Source organism: Camelus ferus, chromosome 26 (genome assembly GCF_009834535.1).
Source record: "Camelus ferus isolate YT-003-E chromosome 26, BCGSAC_Cfer_1.0, whole genome shotgun sequence".
Taxonomy (NCBI): Eukaryota; Metazoa; Chordata; class Mammalia; order Artiodactyla; family Camelidae; genus Camelus; species Camelus ferus.
Window position 1 is genome coordinate 7890062 of NC_045721.1, and position 22479 is coordinate 7912540.

General features: G+C 40.6%; 1 protein-coding gene and 1 long non-coding RNA gene across 4 annotated transcripts in view; one reads left to right on the forward strand and one right to left on the reverse strand.

Moving 5' to 3' along the window:
- FUT10 (fucosyltransferase 10) overlaps positions 1-22479 on the forward strand; it is a 359041-nt gene that overhangs the window by 286136 nt on the left and 50426 nt on the right. The window lies entirely within an intron of this gene.
- Positions 1603-21701, reverse strand: LOC116659960. The gene is made up of 3 exons (XR_004315306.1): positions 20586-21701; positions 6832-6834; positions 1603-1612 (listed from the first exon to the last, which is right to left on the reverse strand). It is a non-coding gene; the product is annotated as an uncharacterized LOC116659960 (long non-coding RNA).

Here is a 22479-nt window from a genome sequence, read left to right on the forward strand (position 1 = left end):
TGATCTTGGAGTGGGGCAGCCAAGAGCGTGCTTTGATGGTAAAAACGCCATCTCTAGAGACTCTGGGGCACTCTAGGGAAGCCTCAGATCCATCCATCTCATTATTTTGTCAGGAAATAGAATAATAAGACCTGTGTTAAGTTCCTAAACAGCTTTAACGATACCTTTGCCAGTTTATAGGCAGAACATCAGCGTGCATCGTCACAGTCAACATCTTGCCTAGGTGCTCCTGGTTATAGATGTGGTCAAGAAGTAGCCCGTCTCTAAGACACTTCTTAAATACATTCTTGCATGAAAAAGCATCATTCTAGTTTCAGAGGGGCCATTCTTGGAAATTCTAGTAACCCCCTGGAAATTTCAGAATATCCAGTAAAAAGCCATCTTTTTCTTGAATCATAAAGATATTTCTCATGTAGAGTGGGACTTCCCTGAAAAAATGGTGTATTACCAGCCAGTCCCTCACTATTCGACTGTTGCAGGGGGTCTGTGATGTGCATGTCATATTATGACTAAAGATTTAAAAATTTATTAAAGATTAAAGACACATAGAAAGATATAAAAGTAATATAGTGAATTCTCACGATCCATTATGCAGCATAAGAAATAAAAAATGTTCTATAAATTTGAAGCCCTTCTATATTACCCCCAATATCATCTCCCCAGGCCCCTGAAAGTAGTCCCTATCCTAAATCACATACATTTTATTCTCAAGTATTTCTTTGTAAAATTAGTGCACGGAAGTGACTTACATGTTTATAAGCTTTATATAAAGCATATTTTTGCATGTCTTTTTCTGTAATTTGCTTGGTCCACTCAACATTATGTTTGGAAGAGTTGTTCACGTTGATAAATTTCTAGTCCATTGATTTACACTCTGGTTAGTATTTTATTTTTTTTCATTTTCCTGTTGATATATATCTTTATTTTGGTTACAGACATATACTCTTAATTTCAATAGAAATTGTCAAATTGTAGTTATACTAATATGTACTCAAGATACACAATGTATTAGAGTTTTTATTTTTTCACATCCTTGCTAACATCTGCTATTGTCAACCCATTAACATTTTTGCCAGTCTAATTGTATCCCATTATGGTTTTAATATTCATTTCTCTAATTTCTAGTGAGGTTAAGCATATTGTTGGTAAGGTTTATATCTTTATACTAAATTGGTTTCCCAATTTCCTTCTTCATTTCTTACACTAAATATTGCCCTCTCTCTGTGTATGTCTCTCTGTCTCTCTCTGTCTCTATCTCTGTCTCTGTCTCTGTCTCTCTCTCTTTCTCTCTCTCACACACACACACACACACACACACACACACACACACCCTGCAATACTTTGTGCTGGTAGGTAGTTCTGGAAGGCAGAAACAGATGATTTCTCAATTCTTGACATAAGTTCTGACTAAAAGAAGGTTCTTTTTACCCTTTCCTGAAGAACTACTTTAATTCTGTCACTTTTCTCTTTAACAGTCTCCCATGTCTCCCTGTTGCTGGGCAGAACAGGTTCAAACGTCTCATCAAATGGCACCCCATTTGCCTATTCCATTTTATTTCTTGCCCCAGTGTTAGCCCACTGCTCCAGGCAGCTTTGTCCTCTTGCTCTTCCCCTCATGAGACAGCTTAGTGACTATGGAGGCTGCCCTTAGAACTTCCAGAATTTTGTGCGTGTGGAAAATGCCACACAATTTTTACTAGCCTGTAGAAACATTGAAGGGCGGAATCTTAATCTTTCCTACCTGGTGCACAGAGGAATTGTTCGTTTTTGGATGAATGGATTGTTTCAAAGTGGAGCAGTTGGGTTTTCCCACATGCCTGTGCTTTAAAACCAAGAATTTTCAGCAGATGGCTGTCTGCAAGGTGAAGTCCAAGGGGAAAATAAACATCCCCCCAACCACCACCATAAAAATATCTGTCCAGTGAGTCACATTATGTTCAACCCTGAACCCTACTAAAGGGACTGCGTATGCATTGAAATGCTGAGCGTCCTTGAGAAATACTGTAGGGAAGGGGAAATATTAATTGTCAGACATTGTTGAAAATATTGCTAGGTTATCTCGAAAGGCCTGAGACTCTGAAAGAATGAAATAGAGAGGTAATAAGTTTGTATTTATAATGGGTGTAAGGAAAAAGTTCAGTTGTTTTCTGAAAAACACAAGCAGAGATAAGGCATAGGGCATGTGTGGAGATCACAAGTGGCTTCCACATGCAAAAGTTTACTTTCCTAAATAACAGAGGGCTGGTAGGGAGTCCTCGAGAAGTCATCTGAAACCAAAGTACCTTCTGTGTCTGTTCTGTCCCTGTAGGCTTCAACTATCGACTCCACACCCCAGACCTCCCAAAGGAGATAAAATAATTCTGCTTTTATCTCACTGGCCAGAACTCAGCAACGTGGTCACTCCTAATAGCAAAGGAGGCTGTGAAATGTAGTGTTTGAGCTGAGCATCTTATGTTCTAGAATAAATTTAGATTTCAGTTATTAAAGAAGAGGGGGTACTTGATACTGGATAGACAACTAGCAGGCTGCGTTCATAACCAAAAGGGGGAAATAAGCAAATGGAGCATCAGGAAGAAGTAGTGCCTGAAACTGGGCAATAACTTTTCATACACTTTGAGTTTATGTGGTATAAACACTATTGCTGGTGGGTTGTGGAGGCTTCTAGACTGATCTATAGTACTACGTTGAGTAGCCAAATGATAATTAAAATTCATTTTCACCTCTCTTGGTCTCAATTTCTTTACCTAAAGAAATGAGGGAATTTATTGTATCAATAGTTTTCAGTTTTCTTAGCAGCAGAATTCTTTCTTCTAACACAATTTTTTATGGATTCCCAGATAAGAGTGATGAAAAGGAAGATTTTTGCAGTTGAAGTGGGAGTAGTGAGCTGGCAGCTTCCTACCATGGTCTTTTCCTTGTTCTACAATGTGGCCTCAGAGAGATCCTGGGGCTCCAAGTAAGGGAATGTGAAATCCACTGGTCTTGATGCTTTTCAGACTTGAACTTCTTAGAGTTTTATGACTCAGACTAAAACGGGGATTCTGCAAACCTTTGTCTGTGAGCTTTTGTCTTTCTCTTCTTAGTTAGGATTTGGGGAGAAATTTTCTACTTTATTTCTTACTCAGGGAGAAAATAAGATTCTTAATTTTTATTTTTATTTGGCGAGAAAATAAATAAAGTTCTGGCTTTTAAAATGTTTGTTTTTATTGAAGTATAGTTGATTTACAATGTTGTGTTAGTTTTAGGGGTATAGCAAAGTGATTCAGTTTTACAGATACATATATATTCTTTTTTCAGATTTTTTATTATAAGTTATTACAGAATATTGACTACAGTTTCCTGTGCTATACAGTAGGTCCTTGTTGTTTATCTATTTTATATATAGTAGTGTGTATCTGTTCATCTCAAACTCCTAACTTCTCCCGCCCCCATCCCTTTCCCTTTCCCCTTTGATAACCACAGTTTGTTTTCTATTTCTGTGAGTTTATTTCTGGTTTGTAAATAAGTTTATTTGTATCACTTTTTTAGATTCCACATATAAGTGATATCATATATTTGCCTTTGACTTACTTCACTTAGTATGATAATCTCTAGGTCCATCCATGTTGTGGCAAAAGGCATTAAAAATTCTGATTTTTAAAATTTCTATTTGGGAAGAAAGTTTGGGAAGCCTTCTGATATCTGACCCCTTTTTGCATAAAATGAAACATAAAAGTCTGTCCCTGTTCACAGGGCTTCTTTGGAATTCTTTACAAGCATAGATGGACACCTTGCACATACCTTAATATTTACTAGAATTAGATAAGTAGCTAAATTAGATGTGTTGTTGTTAGGATTTCCCCCGCAATGATATGTTTCCTTCCTTGAAGTGCGGCTTCTGAAGGCCACAAAAAGCATATTGTAGATAATCAGTGTCTGATCACACTTGATTTTCTACATGTTTCTTAGTTAATGCTTGGATTCTATCCCAAGGTGAATATTGAAGGGAAAACTTTGACTCTAATCCATGTAGTCAATTTAGTATAGTCATGGAGAGGGGGAAGATGTTTTCCTACAGGATCTGTAGCCAAAGTGTTGGAGTTTAAATTTCATGTGTGGCTTTCCTTTATGAGGATTAGCTGCTGTGCAAGTCTGAAAAAAAATGCTACGGAGAAGTGAAATTATAGATGGAGACAGTGTAAAACCAAGGGTGGCTTTTGAGTCACACTTAATAGGAACCTAGAACTCTTTGCACTTTCCAAGTTTTTGCCATCCTACTGGGACTCTTAAACTTAAATAATAATCTCTTTTCCCCTTTAAATAATTCTTGTCCTACTTTTAAGACTACTAGGGGAATAAAATAAAACACATGCAAAACTTAACCATCAGCATTACTAAAACATATGTAACGGCGCGCAGAAACACTGCAGACCTTGTAAAAATGCATGTAAGACCTCAGAGAAAATCACCTCAAGTACAGGCCCAAATGTATTTGAATGGAGAGCATAGGTTTGGTGGGCAGGAAACTCAGGGTTTACTTTCAGCTTTGTCATTGCCCACATCTGTGCCTTCTGTGTAATCATTCTGGTCTACCTGAACTTTAGCCTCACCCTTCACATAGTTGAGTGATATTTTTCTCTTGTCTTCCAGAGATTCTGGGACCATTATGGTCATTTTCAAAAAATTCTTAGGTCAAATGAGAAAAGATGATGGCTCAATAATTCAAGAGGTATGACTGCTGTGTCAAACACTAATGAAACCAAGACGGTGTGGCTCTCATAGAGTCATGGAACTGGCATTAACTCTACGATCATTTGCAAAAGATAGAAGTTCATGATTATCTACCATTTTCCCTAGATCCTTAGTTCTATTGGCCGGATTTCCTTTAGTAGGTCTAGATCACTTAATCTTCCCTTTACTCCCGACTTCCTGGCTTTATCTCCTTCATATTTAACCCCAGGTTAAAAAGACCAACTTCTGTATTCAGTGGGTTTCCTTCCATCTTAAAATTGAATGGATTCCCCTTGTGAAAGCTCAAAGTGGTAGGAAACGAGTTGCTACAAATCAACGGCCTTTAAGATTTCTCTGTTCAGTGTTGAGGTCACTGGGGCCCTCTCTCAACTCTAACAGTTCTGAGCAGCCAAACAGTCCCTAGTCCTTGACCTTGAAATTTGGGCTTGGGTCCACAATCTTCAGAGCTGGGAGTCAGCCCAAGTATAGCTCTTGTCTGGCTGCTGCCCAAAAGTATGGTAAAACTCCTAGAAACAAAATATCTATAAACAAACAAAATGAACTAATACATTACCTTCATGGCGTTTGAATTGAAATCAGAGCAACTCCTTTTAAAAAGTCACATAAAAGTAGCTAAAGAGTTTTCTATTTGCTAAAAGATGTTCTTTAGCAACATGAAGGGTTTTAGGAACCCAATGGGTTAGGTTTTAGAGAAAGTTTTGTATGACCTCCCATTAAACTTGGTTCTGTAACTACCCTTGACAACTATGCTGTGTAAGGCTGTGGTCAGGGACAGAATCATGGCCAGGCAGCCTCTGTGGTCACAGGGCCCCGTGTTCAGAAGCTTGGTTGAATACTCTGTTGCAGCCTTCTTGAAATTCTGAATAATTTCATCTTTGAGCTTGGGTTTTGTATGTGAAGTTTGATGGGACAATGGAATATGGGCAGGAGTAGAAGAGATAGACACCAGCATTGTTTGTCTCCCTATGTGTGTGCAGTGTTCATCATGACACGATTCCAGGGGACCCGCGATGTACGAGAAGTCACAAAGATGCCAAGTGAGCGCAGGGTAAGCTTCTTAAGTCTATGACTGAGTAAGCAAGGATGCTGACAGCCCCACGAAGCAACACCTTCCAACAACTTGGAACTCAAAAAGAAGGCAGTTCCCTCTGAGAAACACTGAAAACCAAAGAACCCTATTATATCAATTTTTATTTGCATTGTTTCTCTGTGTCAGCCAACAGCTTTTATTGACAATGATGACCCAGAAGGAATGGCAGGACAACCCAGAGTTCCTTCACTTTTCAGTGTTTTCTTACTTATTAGTAAAACAATTGTAGAGAGCGTTACATGTAGCAAGAAGTGAAACTGAAAAATTTGTGTTAATTTTGAGAAAAGTTTTCACTGTTCCAGTAACAACAAAATACAGACATGTGTACAAGCTATAAAATGCAAATTGTGTAAAGTTGGTGATTCCCCGTTATAAGTAAATGCTCTTATATTTGCACTGAAAGACAGACAGTATCTTGACTAGAACAACGAGGAAGGACTGGGCTAGAACCACCCCGCTAAGCTACACCAAGATTCCTGACCCTCAAAACTGTGTGAGATAATGGATGTTTGTTGCATTAAGACACTAGATTTTGGGGTAATTTGTCACGCAGCAGTAGATTACTAATACAGATTTTGGTACCTGGGAATAGCGTTCGGTTGTAACACAAGCCCAAAATGTGGGGGTAGGTTTAGAATCAGGTAGTGAGTAGAACCTGGAAGGGTTTTTAGGAGGGTGTTATTCAAAGCTTAAAGGAGCCATGGAGAAACGGTAGAAGCATTACGTCTTTTGAGATGACTCCAGGTGAAGGCTTAAAAGCTGGTGAGGGAAATGTTATTGGCAAAGTTTATTCTCGTTACGTGGTGGCATAAAGTTTAGCATAGCTTCACCGCAGTAACGTGGAAAATAGCCCATGTGCCTGTGAACCGGGAGAACCAGCTGAGGAGACGTGTGAGCAAAACGTTGGTGTCTTCTTTTTCCTTCACCTTCTTTTTCCAGATTAAAATGTGAGAGGAGAGAGATAAACTAAAGAGAAAAAAAAAAGAGGTTAAACCAAAATAGGCTGAGACATCCTGGTCTTGAAATTTCTAGCTTCTCCAGATGACAAGTGATGGTAAAGTCAAGAAACAACCTCTGAGCAAAGATCAAATTCAGGAAGCTGTTTTCATTCTCCAAGGATAAGCTGCAAAACATACACACAGCCCTGTCCCAGGATTTTGCTAATGTTTCTCTCGCTGTCACAACAGAATCATAAGGGACCTTGATAATCTTGACACTCTGCAGAGCATCACGCTAGTCTCTTGTAGTGATGACATCATGTAAATTAAACCTGCTGAGTAGGACTTGGTAAGTATTCTGGATCAGATCTGATAAAATACAAATGTGAGACAGGATGGGAGGTATTCTCTGCACAATTCAGGGACTTTCCTTTTTTTTTTTTTTAATTTATTCAATTGTCTAGAGTATTCTGGGATATCCCCTCCAAGGGAAAAGACAAGTTATTTTACTTTGTACCTCTTACTACTAAGAAGGAAGAACATTTCTTGGTAAATCTCTTAATATTTTAGAGAAAGCATTTACCACAGTGGGGAACAGTGCTCCTTGCATTTATTGAGTGATTTGAAAGACGGCCAGTTTTGAGTGGTGGCCAGAAAAAGAGAGGCCTGTGCGTCATGTCCTGGTTCTGAAACTACTGGCCCTGCCACTCAGAGGGGTATGCAGTGTTTCCACACGTCTCCACAGTAGATTAGGGTGAGTTGCAGAATCTTCCCGGGCACCAGGACTTGAGTCTCAATGCAGACTCTTAAGGCTCCAGAGCAAGGCCGTGCCATCTCTGGCATAGAATTATTCCCTGTTTAAAAGCAGCTCCTGGGGGAATTGAATGAGCAAGGTGGTCGAATAGGAAGCCCCAAATCCTGTTCCTTTACGGAGACAACTGAGTTAACAGTAACAGTCCAGAAAGCCTTCATCAAAACAGTGAAATAAATGAAGAAGTAGCAGTATTGAACACAGGTACAAAACTAAGGACAGTGGCATTGAAAAGAGAAGGAAAGCCATACTATTTCACTGTGTTTCCTGGTAGCGCTAACCCCAAGCCAGCACCACGTGGCACAGATGGGAGAAAACCCCCAGCTTGCGGCTTCTCCTTGGGAGGCAAAGACAGGAGTGGACTTCCTCTCTGCCGTTGGGCTCTTCGGAGGGCTGGCTCTAAATAATTTTCTACATCGTTATTTCCTGACGTGTGTCTCTGTGTCCCTTATGCTATATGCTTATGGTTACGGGTACATTTCAGTATTCATAGCAGGTCAAGAGTCTTCAACCCGCTAAAATAAGAAAATTTTCTGAAACCAAAATCCAAGAAGCAGAGAAAGTGGCTTGGAGCTAAGGGGTGTGATCCTTTATTCTGTCTCCCAGCAATGTCCCAAGAGGCCTTGAAGAGGCCAGTTAACCTCTTAATGTCTGTGCTTCCTTTTGTGTGAAATGGGACTCATAACCTTTATGATGTAAGGACACTAAGCAGATGAATTATTTAATGTTAGATGATCTACGATCTGCCACACTGGATTATTTTGAAGATGCCCATACATTATTCATCGCCAAATGCACTTCTTTTAACATTATTAGAGTATGCAGTCTCTCACAGATTCCAGATACGACATACACTTTCTAATAGGTGGCAACAGGGTACATGCTGTGGGCTATTTTTAGCTAAAGTGAGTTCATCCTAGGTGACCCAGAGTGCGATGTTTCAGGGCTCTGTGAAAACAATGAACCCAGCTGCACGGTGGATGGTAACTATCACTGTCTTTATTTAGAGCTCAGTAGACTGTCGGCATTCAGGGATTTCATAGCACACTTTGCATTCTTTGTAAGCATCATCAGAGGTTCATGTCACAGAGTGACCTGCGGGTTTGTGGTGGCAGGAGTTTGAACTGTGTGCACCAAGAGCCTGATGCATAGGGACCAGTCACAACAGCTCTGAGGGGAGCAAGCTGGATTCTCCTTGTGTGGGACCCACCTGAGCCCTCGTCTCCTCTCTCAGATGCGGTAGACGTTCTTAAGTGGTAAAACCTCAGTATATTTGCGAAAATGGCTCTTCTGGGAGAAATAAACCATGGCTAGTGCTGGTGATGAAACTGAAGAAGTCTAAGAAGTGCTTATTCTCAGCCAGAAAAGAGAAATTCTTTTAATGAATAAAGAGTGGGATGTTGAACTTGGCAGATTTAAATCCATGATACGATGCAGCCCACCAAACGGGTATATGGGAACCAGAAAAATCACTTCATGAAATCATTTTAGCAAGAGTACTTATGAAATCAGGATTTTATTCATTTATTTTGGCATTTTTACTCTTTTTAAAATATGGCTAATCTGAGGGTCAGAAAAGGAGCTATTTTACTTTTCAATTTTACCTTGTCATATTTTCTAGGAGAGGTTATAGGATACGGCAGTGGTCTACCTCATTCTTTTTTTTTTTTTTTTTTTTTTTGCATTTTGTAAGACGGAATCATATAATCTCCAGATGAAACTCTTACCCTTCCGTTTTGACATTTGAACCATTAAATTCCTTATTTTGATGTATTGTAGCAGTATTCAGAAATAACGTTAAAGTAGAGATACCTGAGGTTTCTATAGTTCTTAACTTTAACTGGAATATTTCTGGGGTTCCTCAAAGTGTATTTTATAGAGCAGGTGCCCTCCTTGAAGAAACGATTCTGTGATAAATTAACCTTTAAAAATCTGCCACGCCCGGTTTCCATGTTAGAGCGTCAAAGAGCATATTCACCTATTTATTAAATTATTCACCTATTTATGAAATGTGCTGGGCACATCTAAAGCTTAATCTTCTGTGGTTTAATTTTGTTTAATCCTGGGATAAACAATCTTCCAGAGATTTTTTTAAAAAGAGAATAATTTTGAGTGTCTTATGAAGCCAACATAAACTTGACATCACATTAAAGGAACAAATTTGTATTTATATCAGCTTTTAAATCTCATTCTTAAGCGAGGTGGCAGATACGTCATCATTCATTGTGAGAGCAGCAGTAGGAAGGAAGACCCCTGCCACGATGTCCCCAAGGGTCACTATGGGATGGACGTCAAGTCCTCTCCTGAAATGGAGTCACAAACAAAAGCTTTCCGAAGTGACCGATTTTCACATGAAGGATGTGGACAATTACTGTGCTAGAGACTGTTGGCCACAAAGTTGTGTTGACTTCTGAGACAAAATGTGCTTACATTTCCTCTTGCAGACCTCTGGATTAGTTTAATCTCAACAATGTAGAGCACAGCGTTTAAAACTTTGATCCACTGACAATTAGTGTCCCCGTTGGAACCACAGTGTTCTCTGCCACGTGACTGCATTTACGTCCCGTCATCCTCCACTTCAGGTTGTCTTGTTCATCAAAGCGACCTTGTTGTCCATAAAGAATTGACTACATAATAACCTTTGCAGAATCAAACTTACAAAATAAATTTATAAAAATAAAAATACTTTTTATCTGTTATAACTTGGGTGTCTGTATAAAAGTCAGTTTGAAATGTTTATAAGTTCTACGTTGCTGTTGGGTTTGATGAGGTGCCATCTGTGCTTTTCAGGGAACTTTGCTTAAAGTTCTCTTTTGTTTGTTACTTGGTCACATTTGGACATCATGCATCCATTTTCCTCCCTGAATTTTAAGACATTCTGTATGTTTTGTTAATTATCTATCCTCCAAAGATTTGAAGACTTCATCTGTAAATCCACACTGCAGTAGTTTTGGGTAACCTTTAAAAATATTTTTCTATTTCTGTCATGTTTATTGCTATATTTAGACTTTCTGTAGTCTCTTTAATCAATATTGGTAATGTTAATTTTCCTTACCAGTATCATGTTTTTCCAGATTTAGGAAATCCAAGAAATATCTGTTATTCATGGCTAGAATAAAATATACCCTATACCACTTTATCTCTCAACTTTTTCTCAGGTTGGAAAGGAAAAAGGGAGAAAGAAGAGAAAGACAGTGATTGTAGTAAGAGCAAAGGTGGACTGCAGGAGACCCAGAGTGGGGAGTGGAATGTAAAACGCTGCTTCATTGCTCCTTTCTACAGACCTTTCGTCTTAAAAGAGGAGTGAGAAAGGCGAAGGCGGATAAACAAGGATGGGCTTTCAGAGGTTTAGGGAGTCCACTACCAACCAAGTTTCTTCAGCTATTGAAAAAATGATTTCTACCATCTATACCCAGCTTTGGGTATGAAGATTAGGTAAAATAGTCTATGGTTCCCTGAAATACAACCCTACGTAAATATAAACTAATAGCATTATTTTATAAATTTCATATGGTCAATCCTTACTTCTTCTCTTCTGGCAAACTTCCATTTTTAAATTATGTCCTTTGTTTTAGGTTGAGAGAGGTGAGCAATGTATGAGTTATTGATGGATGACAGTTTTCGGCTGACCACAGGACTGTCCAAGAAAAAAAGGCCTTGTAAGCTTAGTTAATATATTCATTATTACTGATAAGGAGTTGTAACCACCCATATGGCCTGCTAGACTACATTTTTAAGAAAGTTTCAGCAAATAATGATCACTTTGGCACTGTGACTGCCCTCCTTAAAAGAATCGGTACTTAGTGAGAGAAGAGAAGTAAGTATTTGAGGGATGTGATACCTTGACAAGAATCTTGTTCAAAACAGAGAAGGATATTGGCCAGTAGCCCAACCACGTATCTTCTGTCCATTAACCTCCTTCTCACTCTTCTAGTTTCTAACCTCTCTCTCCGCGTTCCCTTCTGTCTAATTCCCCACCCATGACCTGGACAATTTGTGGTTGATTCTATGGTAACGACTGTTGGAAAGCTATTTGACTTCTTTCGTATCTATTTTTGACAGCCTTTCCCTATTGTTTTGCTTTTCATCTATTGTTCTGTGACCAGGGGCAATGTCCTGCTGGTAAAAAGAGCTTATTCTTCCTGAAAGCCATCATGTTAGATATTCCACAAATGTCCCTAACTTCCTCTTGCTGATACAGTCACTTCTGTGGGTGGCAAATAGTGTTTTGGTCATTAAGAGCGTGAACTGAGAACCAGAGAGAGAGAGAAAAAAAGATGCACTTAATTGAAGCCCAAGGTGTTAAGCCCACCTTGTTATTCTGCAGCTCATTCAAACATCTACAGAAGTGTATTTCTCTGGAGGGAGGCACCCAGATGAAATGCCCGTTCTCCAACGCTATCTGTAGGCATCAATTTGCCCAGCTAGGGAGAGTGTCGATGGAGGGGAAATGCCGATGGTTCTGTAGAATTTTGTAAATTAATCTGCATATCAGATGCCCCAGTCTGGGCACATTACCTTAAAAAGAAACTTCATGAATTTGATGAGTTTATTTTGGAGCATGTATATGAAGAGAAGAACCATCCCATGAATATAAAATATTTAGATAAGCCGAGGCCACAGAAGCACAGTCGTGACTGGGCGACAGAGGTGCAAATCTAATTTTCTCATATCCTCCTTCTTCCCCACGGGCTAACCCGATTTCTTAATGACCGAGATGGTTTAGCAAAGCCCGAGAAAATCAGGTGAACAACTGTAAATAATTGACCTACACCATGAGCCACACGGAGCTACGTGTCACTCGGGAAACTAATATCTGTATAATACTTGATTGACAAATCACCTTGAACACTGGACCCTTATATTCGTCCTATGCTGGAGGCATTGTTTTGATTTTATTCTACTCTTCACGTGGAATGAACAAGCTAAGATGCAGATATATTAAACGACTGTTCCTTTGCTTTATCACTGCCAAGCACAGTGCTGGGACCCACCCCCTGGTGGCCTAGCTCCAAGCCCCTTGCTTCCCCTGCCCTCAGCAGTTACCGATGTGTGGTGGGGGGTTATGACCCACCCATAAGAAATAACAGAGAATTAAGCAGGGCATGTAAAAGGGAACACTGGGTGAAGAGCCTCACTCTGCTGTCGAAGTGCAGCCGGTGGGTCCTGATGGCGTGTTTGACTATTGGTAGCTGATGCCGAAGCAGCTCTGAGATTAGACCAACGGGCTAGCTAGACTTTATATAATGATACACCCATAGGAAAAATACTGTTTCATACTTCTTTCAAATGCATATTGATTCAATCTGCAAGCAGTGCTTGGATTCCCGCTCCGTTTTTTGCCAACATATCCACCCCAGCGAATTCTTTAGGCTCCTTTGGTCCTGGCTGTCCTCCACCTCAAAGGATGAACAAAACCTTGCAAACTTCTCTTTCTTGTTTAGTCATCCCCTGTATTTTAAGATTCATTATTAAAATCCTTCAAAGTTAGAGCATTCAAAGCAACCCCTCTGTGTTTGAAGAACTTTGGGTAGTCTCCAAACTTGGGATTTAGACTTTTGGACTCTTAGATCATTTCTTATAATGAACGTTGTTCTTTCCTGAAATTTCCTGAAAGATGTAGAAATTCGTTCTTTAACATTCAGATTATTAATTATTCAGAAAAGGATGAGCAGGCTTTCTAGGTAACTCCTTCAGCCTGTTCCACATTACTTGTTAGAGGAGGACACACGGGTCTTCGCTCCCTTATAATAAATGCCAGCAATTGAATCATTGTTTCTAAACCATGATTAGAGCTGTCCTGAGAGCTTCATGCCAGGGTCCGTCGGTTTCCTACATTAGCATATAGTTACATGGTTTCTTTGCTCCAAGAAAAAGCCCCGAGACAACTTTGCTGTCAAAAATATGTTTTTCCGTAAGTGGGAGGTCAATAGGATCTCCATGTCCCCGGTTGGGAAGAAGAAATGAGATGCCAAGTGTGACTCCCAGTAATCATCTACCTTTCAGAGCTTGATTGGGTAATTTTCTCCGAGGATGAAGAAGCTGACAGAAATGCTTTCAAGATGGAAAGGGAGCTTATAAAACCCGCCTGACTTATTATTTTCTGCCTGAAAGCAATAAACATCTGTTTCCTTGATAAAGTAACCAGGTTGATATTTGAGGGGAATAAGGCTATTTAGCTGGCTTCCAATTATTGATTCTTCTTGAGAACATTACCCTGAGGGCTCTGTGCAGTGAAACATTGAACATTACCCCAAAGCCTCTAGGTTCCCTTACGCAGTGTGTCAATAGCCCAAATTCCATGCCGTGAGACATTTTTTTTTTCATACTAGAAAATGCTGGCAAATCTGTTGAGCACAGAAAGTAGGTGATGGCTGTTCACTTTGATTGAGATATTGGAGGAGGACAAAATTTAGGGAAGATCATCTTTTTCACATACCAATGTGTCCCACTCTTGAAAAGCTGGAAGTAATTTCTTTGGACTTAGATGTGAAATAGATCTAGAAAGAGATGGTTCTTCTGTCGTGTGTGTGTGTGTGTGTGTGTGTGTGTGTGTGTGTGTGTGTGTGTGTTATATCTGAGTCTTATTATCATACTTAGAACACCCAGACTCTTGGCTCTTGGTTAACGAAAGTTTATTCTATTATATAGAAATAGTTGTTTATGCCCTTGATACTCAAAGAGAGGTCCTTGGACCAGCAGCCCTGGCATCACCTGGGACTGTCAGAAATGCAGAATCTCAGGCCTGAGAACTACATTTTAACCACAAACTGCATTTTAACAGGATCCCCAAGGGTTTCACACGCACATTCAAGTTTGAGAAACTCTGCTTAGCGCTTCATAGTGGAAAGAGCAGAAGGAACATGAGCTTTTGAGCCAAATAAATTGAATTCCAACTCTACTGTTTTGAAATCATGTGATGTTTCAGGACATTACTTAACCCCTGTGTGAAAGGTTTCTTATCTGTAAATTGAGGACAAGTGTTGATATTAGCATAGTAGAAATACAGGTGGTGGGTGAGAGCAGTTGCATTAACAATAGGTAACGTTCACTGAGTGCTGTGTTAGTCGGCATCTTGGCAGGAAACAGAATCCACTCAGATGTTTTCAATAAATGGTTCTCAACTCTGGCTCCATTACCTGCAGAGCTCTTAAACAACACGAGTGCCTAGACCCCACCCCAGGCCTGTTACATCAGTCTCTGGGGATAAAGGCCCAGGCATTGGTAGTTTTCAAAAGCTCCCTTGGTGGTGATAATGTACAGGGAGAGTTGAAAGTCACTGATTTAAGTGAATAGATTTTAATGAAGGGACTACTTACAGAGATTTGGGAAGAGTTAAGGAAACAAAAATGGGATGTTGGAGCACTCAGGGACCAGCCACAGAGGGAAGGCATTAACCTTCCTGGGCTTCAGGGACCATGGGAGCAAACAGTGACCCTGTACAGTGGAGGAAGGGCCACCCGGTGGAGTTTAGTAATGGAGGGACTGGATTGCTGCCAGAGAAGTAAGCAGAAGGGGGCAGGAAGGAATTCCCTGTCCTCTCTCTCCTCCAACCTTCTGGTTCCCTGACACTTCCTCCCATTGGCTGACCCCATACTGAAGCTGGCTGGCAAGGGAACGTGGGTGATGTAGTCCTCCAGAGAGGTCCCCTTTCCTGGGGAGGAAGCAGCAGAGAAAAGATGGGAGAATGAGTGGTGGGAGGAGGAAGGGTGGCCACAGGGTCAAATGAAGAGTAATCAGCACAAGCACTTACTGAGGACCAGGCTCCCTTCCAAGTGCTTTACATGTATTAACATTTCAGTAAATGGCTTCATTCTTCTTCATTAAAATCCAGTACTATTTTTATTGAACAAGGATATGTTCCGGGTCAATTAATTATTGGAGATAGTTCAGTATTTCAAAGGTTTCAGATGCACCATCACCAGAAGAGAGCTTCTAGTGCTCAGAGCACAGGAGATACATTCTCTAGACCAGCTGGGTACACCGAGTAGATTCTTTATAATCGGTTGGTTGTAGGAGTAACAATCTGGGTAATGAAACACCTCACCTTGGTCCCTATGACCCAGCTTTCTAATTTATCTTAGGAAACAGAAAGACATAGTGGACACCCCCTCAACAAGTGGCAGGTCCTGCCAGAATTTTAAGACCAATTACCTGAAGAAGTCTACAAGACCAACTCTATAAGTTCTTTTGTTCTCTGTTGAAAGATGCATTTTGATATAATTAACAACAGTCTGGGAAGATAGGTAGCAGAGGATAACTGGATGGAAGGGCAGAGGAAGAGTCCCGTTCGGTAGAGACAACACAAAAGATAGTCTGGGTCACATGTTAAAGCTATTGGATTAAGACATACAAGCTACTATGTATAAAATAAGTAAGCAACAAGGATATGTTGTACTGCACAGGGAAATATAGCCATTCTGTTGTAATAGCTTTAAATGAAGTATAATCTATAAAAATATTGAATCACTATGTTGTATACCTGAGACTAACATATTATTGAAAATCAACTACACTTCAGTTTAAAAAACGTGAAAACTCAAGCTGTTGGTGAAAACTTAACCAATAACATTTCAAAAGATTTTCTGCTCCAGAGGGGGGACTTTTACTTATTTTGATCCAGACTGAGGAGACGAAATCAAACTTCAGCAGATTCTCAGTGGACTCTCTTGGAATGTAGTAGATGCAACACTGGAGCAGGGAATGCATCAGGCAGGGCTCATCTCTGCAGGGTTCCCGTTCCGCTTATGCGTCATAAAGATGGAGCCAGAGAAAATGAGGAGGGGGATTGAGCCCTCGGGCTGGGGGCAGAGCTGAGCCATTGATCAGACGGAGCACAGGCAGAGTTCATAGAGGGCGTTGCTCCGGGCCCCACTCCCCAGCATTTTACTTCCTCCGACTCCATTCATCCGTGCCTGCCAGGGCTTCTATCAACCTATTGCCTTTACAATGTATTACGAAGCTTCACTTTGGGAGAATGTGCTCAGAGAGAGAGAGCCTGCTTCTTTCAGACAACCTCCTTGCACGTCTGTCTGTCCAGTGCAGGTTGCCCAGATGCCTAATTAGAACTTCATTCCAAGTCCTAACCTTCAGAGTGCACTGAGAAAACCTTCTTAAAGGTGTCAGTCGACATATCATTTTAGAAGTTTCCAGAGAAAAGAAAAGTCTCGGCCCAGAGACACTCTTTCCTAATATTGTCATCCAAGCCCTGCAGCAAGTCAGTGGGAAAGAGAAATTGCTCTCAAAGTCCGTCAGCATGTAAACCTGCTTCGACTGCTTTCCCATGCAGACGCTGTGCTAAAGCGTTAAGGACGCTGGTGGTGTTTATTTAACGTGCACTATGATCCCAGCTGACACTTCCTAGTGAGTTTATTGCTGCTGTGGAGTGAACGCTCCCCCACTCACAAGAAGCATAAAGCTGCGTGTCAAAAATGAAACATGGTCAGTCCCGATGCTTAAATGGCCTGTATCGATTCCCCGGCGGTCTAACTGCTGTAGTCTGGTGCCAGTCCTCTAATTTGTGCCCTGAAGTGTACAGCCTCACTTGATTTAGATGTCAGAATAAAGCAGCACATCAGTTTGAGAAATCAGCTGAAACATTCTGGAGAATTGGTCTGGATATCGTCACCTTGCATAGGAAAAAAATCATGGCTCTCACATAAACAAGGGGCTAAATAATATTATTCCCATAGACCCTTGGTGTGCGTTTTATCAGAGGAAATGTCCTCAGAGTCCAAGCTTGCTGTGTTTTGTGCTTTATCTGTACAGCAAATTCCATTTAGAGAAATTTAATGCCAAAGCTGTAAGATCTGCATTCCTGGAGAATGACTATTTAGGGCATTGTCTTCGAATTTGAAGTAAACACACACTCAGAATGTTTGTATGAAGCTCTTTCAATGGCCAAGATAGGCTCACTATTCCTAGGAGCTGAAATGACTGAGACGCCTTGAAGAACTGACCACAGCATCTACGAGACACTACTGGTTTCATAGCCATTTTCTCTGCCTCAGAGAAATCATCTGCCATTTCCAATGGCGTCAGAGATGGTAGTTGAAGAACTAACAGCATGGAGATTGGCCAAACTTCTACTTAGTGTTGGCAAAATGCAAGAAAAGTGAATTATCTCCTCCAAACTTAGAGCGAGAAATTCAAATACTGAGAATTCTAATCTAGACTTAGACACTTTTAAAGCAAGAGGGGTCTTAAAGATCAACTACTCTTTACAGCAAAAGAGACAAAAATTCAAAAAGCGTAAAGTGACCTCGCCAAGTTAAAGTGCTTGCCAAGAGGTCTGGAAAGGACTAGAATTCAAGCCCTTCTCCCCCAAACTATTTATCTAGTTGGTCAACTTTTTGCTAGAAATGTGTGGGTTTGCTTTACTCTTGCAATTCCGGGGAAAGCGTCTTCACTTCCTTTCTATTGACATTTGACGTTGTTACAAAGACAGCATTGATGTCCTAAAAAAGTCGGTAGCAAATAGTTCAGATTGCCTGTCTTTAGAGAGCCCTCTTTCCCAAGTTTCTCAGTCTATGGGTTTCTTTCAGTTTTCTTGAGGCATGAGGCATTTTGACAACTGCTCTTTACTCGGAAATATTTGATCATATATGGTGTCGTATAAACGCACAGTGTTCGTTTAATCCACACTCTTGGTGGTCAGCAAACATGTAACCGGTAACCCAGTGGCTGCTACAGCTCCTCTGCTGGTCAGCAGTTGAGGCTTTTCAAAGTAGAACAATGGCTATTAGAAATGGGGTTTCTTTGTTTAAAGTAATGGCTAATCACCTAATGTAACAGATGCCAGAAATGAGTTCTCCAGGATGAAATGAATGGTCCTCCTAATGTATGAATAGGCTAAACTATTTTAGAGACATGAAAAGGGTACAGGAATCCAACAGATTCTTCAAATTTACTCTTAATAATGGCACCCGGGGCTGCACTCCCGTGTCATTGTGCAGACGGTTGTGCCCACAAAATGTCAGCTATAGGCTTGACTGCCTCTTGCTTCAGAATTCTTTCATCGGCCTCATGTAAATCTTTCCATCAGAGTGTGGCTACGGCATCTGAAAGAAGAGACGCCCAAAGGTCCTGGGTTGCTCAAGACCGAGGAGTTTTCTGGACTTGGGACATCAGTGCTAAGATTGGGACAGCTGTGAGCAGACTGGGACAGCTGGTCACCCTACTCACCGCACGGTCTATGCATTGTTATGTGCCTGCTTGCTAATAAATGATGATCCGTGTGTCAGAATTTGGTCTGACACTTGTTTTAATTTTGCAGATTTTCTGCTAACGAGTTTGTTGTGGAAAAACCTATAGTGCTCAACTGTTCCTAACTGTTGGTGCAATCAGTGTTTATTTTTAAAAACCTAATCATGGTTCTGTGGCCAAATCGATATAAGTGCCTATATGACACATAGAGAGGGGTGGGAAACACGTTTTTCATGTCACACTCGTCTGGGTATTTGTGTACCTCGATGGTTATACAGATATAAACCCACACGCTCAAACACAAACACCAACAAAGACAAATGCGATAGAACCCTCCATAAAGAGTAAATGAAGAGGGTTAATCAGATGACTCACACTTACCGACCATAAATTATCTTATCATCTTGTGGTTCCAACTAACAAAAGCTTACTTAATTCTTTCATTTACATTATAAAAGTTTGCAAAAGGAGGAAAACATCAAGGATCCTTCCAAACAAGGTCTTGAAAGTTGTTCAAAGTGACTCACAATAAATAGCAATGATTACAGCTTGACTTCTTGTAACACAAAGGGATTTCCCTCTTCTATTTAATGTAACAAAGAGATACAATTTGCTTTGCTTCTTTCCTGAAGCAGTGATTGTCTGCTGGATTTCTGTAACTTCCACAGGAATTATAGAAGGCAAAAACACGCCCCAAAAGAAGGGAGTGAATTTTCAAAAAAAGAATACTTTCTTATGAGGTTCTGTTGGCTGAACCTTAGAGAACTTGTCACTTTATACCCTGGACAATTTATGTTCTAACGCAACAGCATCACTTACCAGCAACTTAACAGAGCGTCTGCATTGTAATCCAGTGTGGTCTGCCATGATCACTCTGGATGGATCATGGTCTAGAGGGTCCTTTTGCTTGCCTGGCTTTCCACTGTTCTGCTGGCACAGTATTGAACATGGAACACTTAGCTCCACTGAAATTGCAAACATGTTGCTTCAACCCAGTGCTATTAAAATGATCACAAAGATACCATGCTACAGGTTTTATCGATGCCAAAAGGCAGAACAGCTGTAGCCTCTCTACTTGCAAATTGAAATCCTAGCTGTGAATTTCAACAAATTAGATAAATTTAGCTAATTGTCTCTACAGTTCATTACTGGTGAGTCACAAATTTCAGCATATTCCTGGCATTTTCAGACTTGAGGTTATCTTTTTCACAGATGCCTGCTGGGGCCAGACTATATTTTCAGATTCTCTTGCCAAGCTGGTCATGACAAATCCTAGGTGGCCTCCCATCTCTTCGTGGGGCTTTTTGTCCAGCTACACTCTGAAAAGCAAAGTTACCAGCTGAGTCACTAATCCAATCTTCTTTTTTTTAGGATGGTGAAATACATTCCACATCACCGTTCCCAGCCGAACCACAAGCTCAGTCTGCACCATGCACCCACTCATCTCATTTCTTTAATTCATTTAGGCTTTTGAGAGTGAAGGAAAAGAGGATCCTGGGAGGGTTTTATATTCAGCCTTTGAGGGCTTTATCACCTCAGAAAAAGCAAGTAGAATAAAAGGTGAAATCAAGAATTCTCGGTCAGCGATTGAGTTGGAAAATTTATTTCAAGATAGAGGAATTCAGGACTTTTGGATGTTTCTCACCCATGGAACAGGAGTTGGGCTGCATGGTTAATATAGGTTTTCAGGGGCAAATCAGGGAAATAACCCTGGATCCTGTGGAACCATCAGGTGGAGATTTGACTTGACGTGCATGGCAGTAGATGGGAGGAAAATGGCCCCACCGTAAGCTCTGTTCCACCCCCCCACCCCAATTCCCAGCATCAGGATGAAGCAAGGACTTTTGCTCCATTGCTGCTTGTTCTCATACACAAACCTCCTCTTCTCTCAAACACAAACACCCACAAAGGCAGATGCAATAGAACCCTCCATAAATAAAGAGTAAATGAAGAGGATAATCAGATGACTCACACTTACCAACCGTAAATTATCTTATCATCTTGTGGTTACAACCAACAAAACCTTACGTAATTAATAGAATTCAGAATTCAGGAAATACTTTACTTCCACTTTATTCTGATTGTCCTACCTCCTCTTCCATATACACGCCTCGAGAGATTTATTTTCTCATTATCAGGTGCCTGGGATGGTCACATTAATTAGATTTCATTGGGTCTGAACGTCAGGTGGGATGTTTTCACCCAACGTGACCTGCTTGGAGCAACTCTTACCAAAAAAGTGACCCCGTGTACATTTCAGAAAGATGACCTTGTTCTTTATGTTTGTAACTCACTAACACGTACCAGGCAGAAAAATAAATCCTCCACCCACCAGATAACTGCTTTTCATTAACTGGGTCACTCCCTAACTCTGGAGGGCTTAGCCAAATGGAGACCGTATATAAATACACTATCAGGTGGAACTTTTGAGATCTAATTTAATAACACTCAAGTATCTTTTTGAATGAGTGGAAGCTCAATAGTTCAGGAGTTACTCTACCTTCAAGAATACGTTCTTTTTTGAGTTTGGCAGGGAGTGCTTCTTCAGGCATGCTGTCCAAAATTTTAATAGCTCACCCGTTGTAATGGACTTAACCACACATCAGCAAGGCTGCCAGCTTTAAACACTTAGCACGCAGCACAACGTGCTGGCCTGCAGGTCAGACTGTCACTTCTGTGGGGACCTCCCTAGGCGTTGGATGCAGAGAACATGACACAGTTTTTACTCCATGGACTGACTCATCCTGACACATCTATTGTCCCATGCAGGACCTAGAGAACACAGTGTCCCATCTTCATCATAGAGGCCAGGTGGGGCTAGTTCCCACATTAGATGTTTCAGGGGCTGAACTTTTATCTGCAAACTGCTATGGATAGTCTAGCATCTTTTAGAGAGCCTGCAAAGGAAAAGGTTCACCACAGTTTTTTCAGAGGCCACCCAATCGGTTTTTACAGGCTCCTTCAAAGATGGGTATTATAATACATCAATTGGTTCTCCACAGTTGGAAGAATCATGAAATATGTAACCTATGTCCCAGCCACGTCTGAGCCCTGTACCAAATAGAAAAGCCTTCTTTTTCAGTGACTGCCTTTCTCTGCTAGTGGCGAGGGACAGGGGACAGGGTGCCTGCACTGGCTGTACTGAAACTTAAGCCACGTCTGTCATGCTGTTGATACTTTTTCTTCTCAGAAGCAGGCATGCCCCATGGAAGGTAAGTGACCAATCCATCTTATGTGCTATCCTGTATTCTTAAAAAAATCCCACCAGTTGGCATAACTTGTATTTGGACTTTCCTTTTCTTTACTTATATTAGAAATGAAAGCTGGAATGTCCCCAAGATTTCCATTTAAAGAAAATTCAATATGCAGAAATTTAACAGGTTAGCTTGGGAGGTCTTACTGATTGTTAAAAAGGTCTTCTTTACTTTCCAAAAAAAAGTCTCTAATAAGATTATTTTATGTATCCAGCTCCTTTGGTGTCATTTTTTAAAACTTTCCTTCCAAAATTCAATTTCTATAAAGTGTTTAAGAACAAGGTCTATTATTTATGTTGTAGTATAACTAGAATGAATTCAGTGACTCAAGCAAGCAATAGTACAATCCAAATAAAGCAGAAGTAAAGGATTTCCTCATTTCTGAATTCTGTGTGCTTAGGTTAAATGCGACTTTCCCAGTATTGGGGAAGAACATTGATAAATACTAAG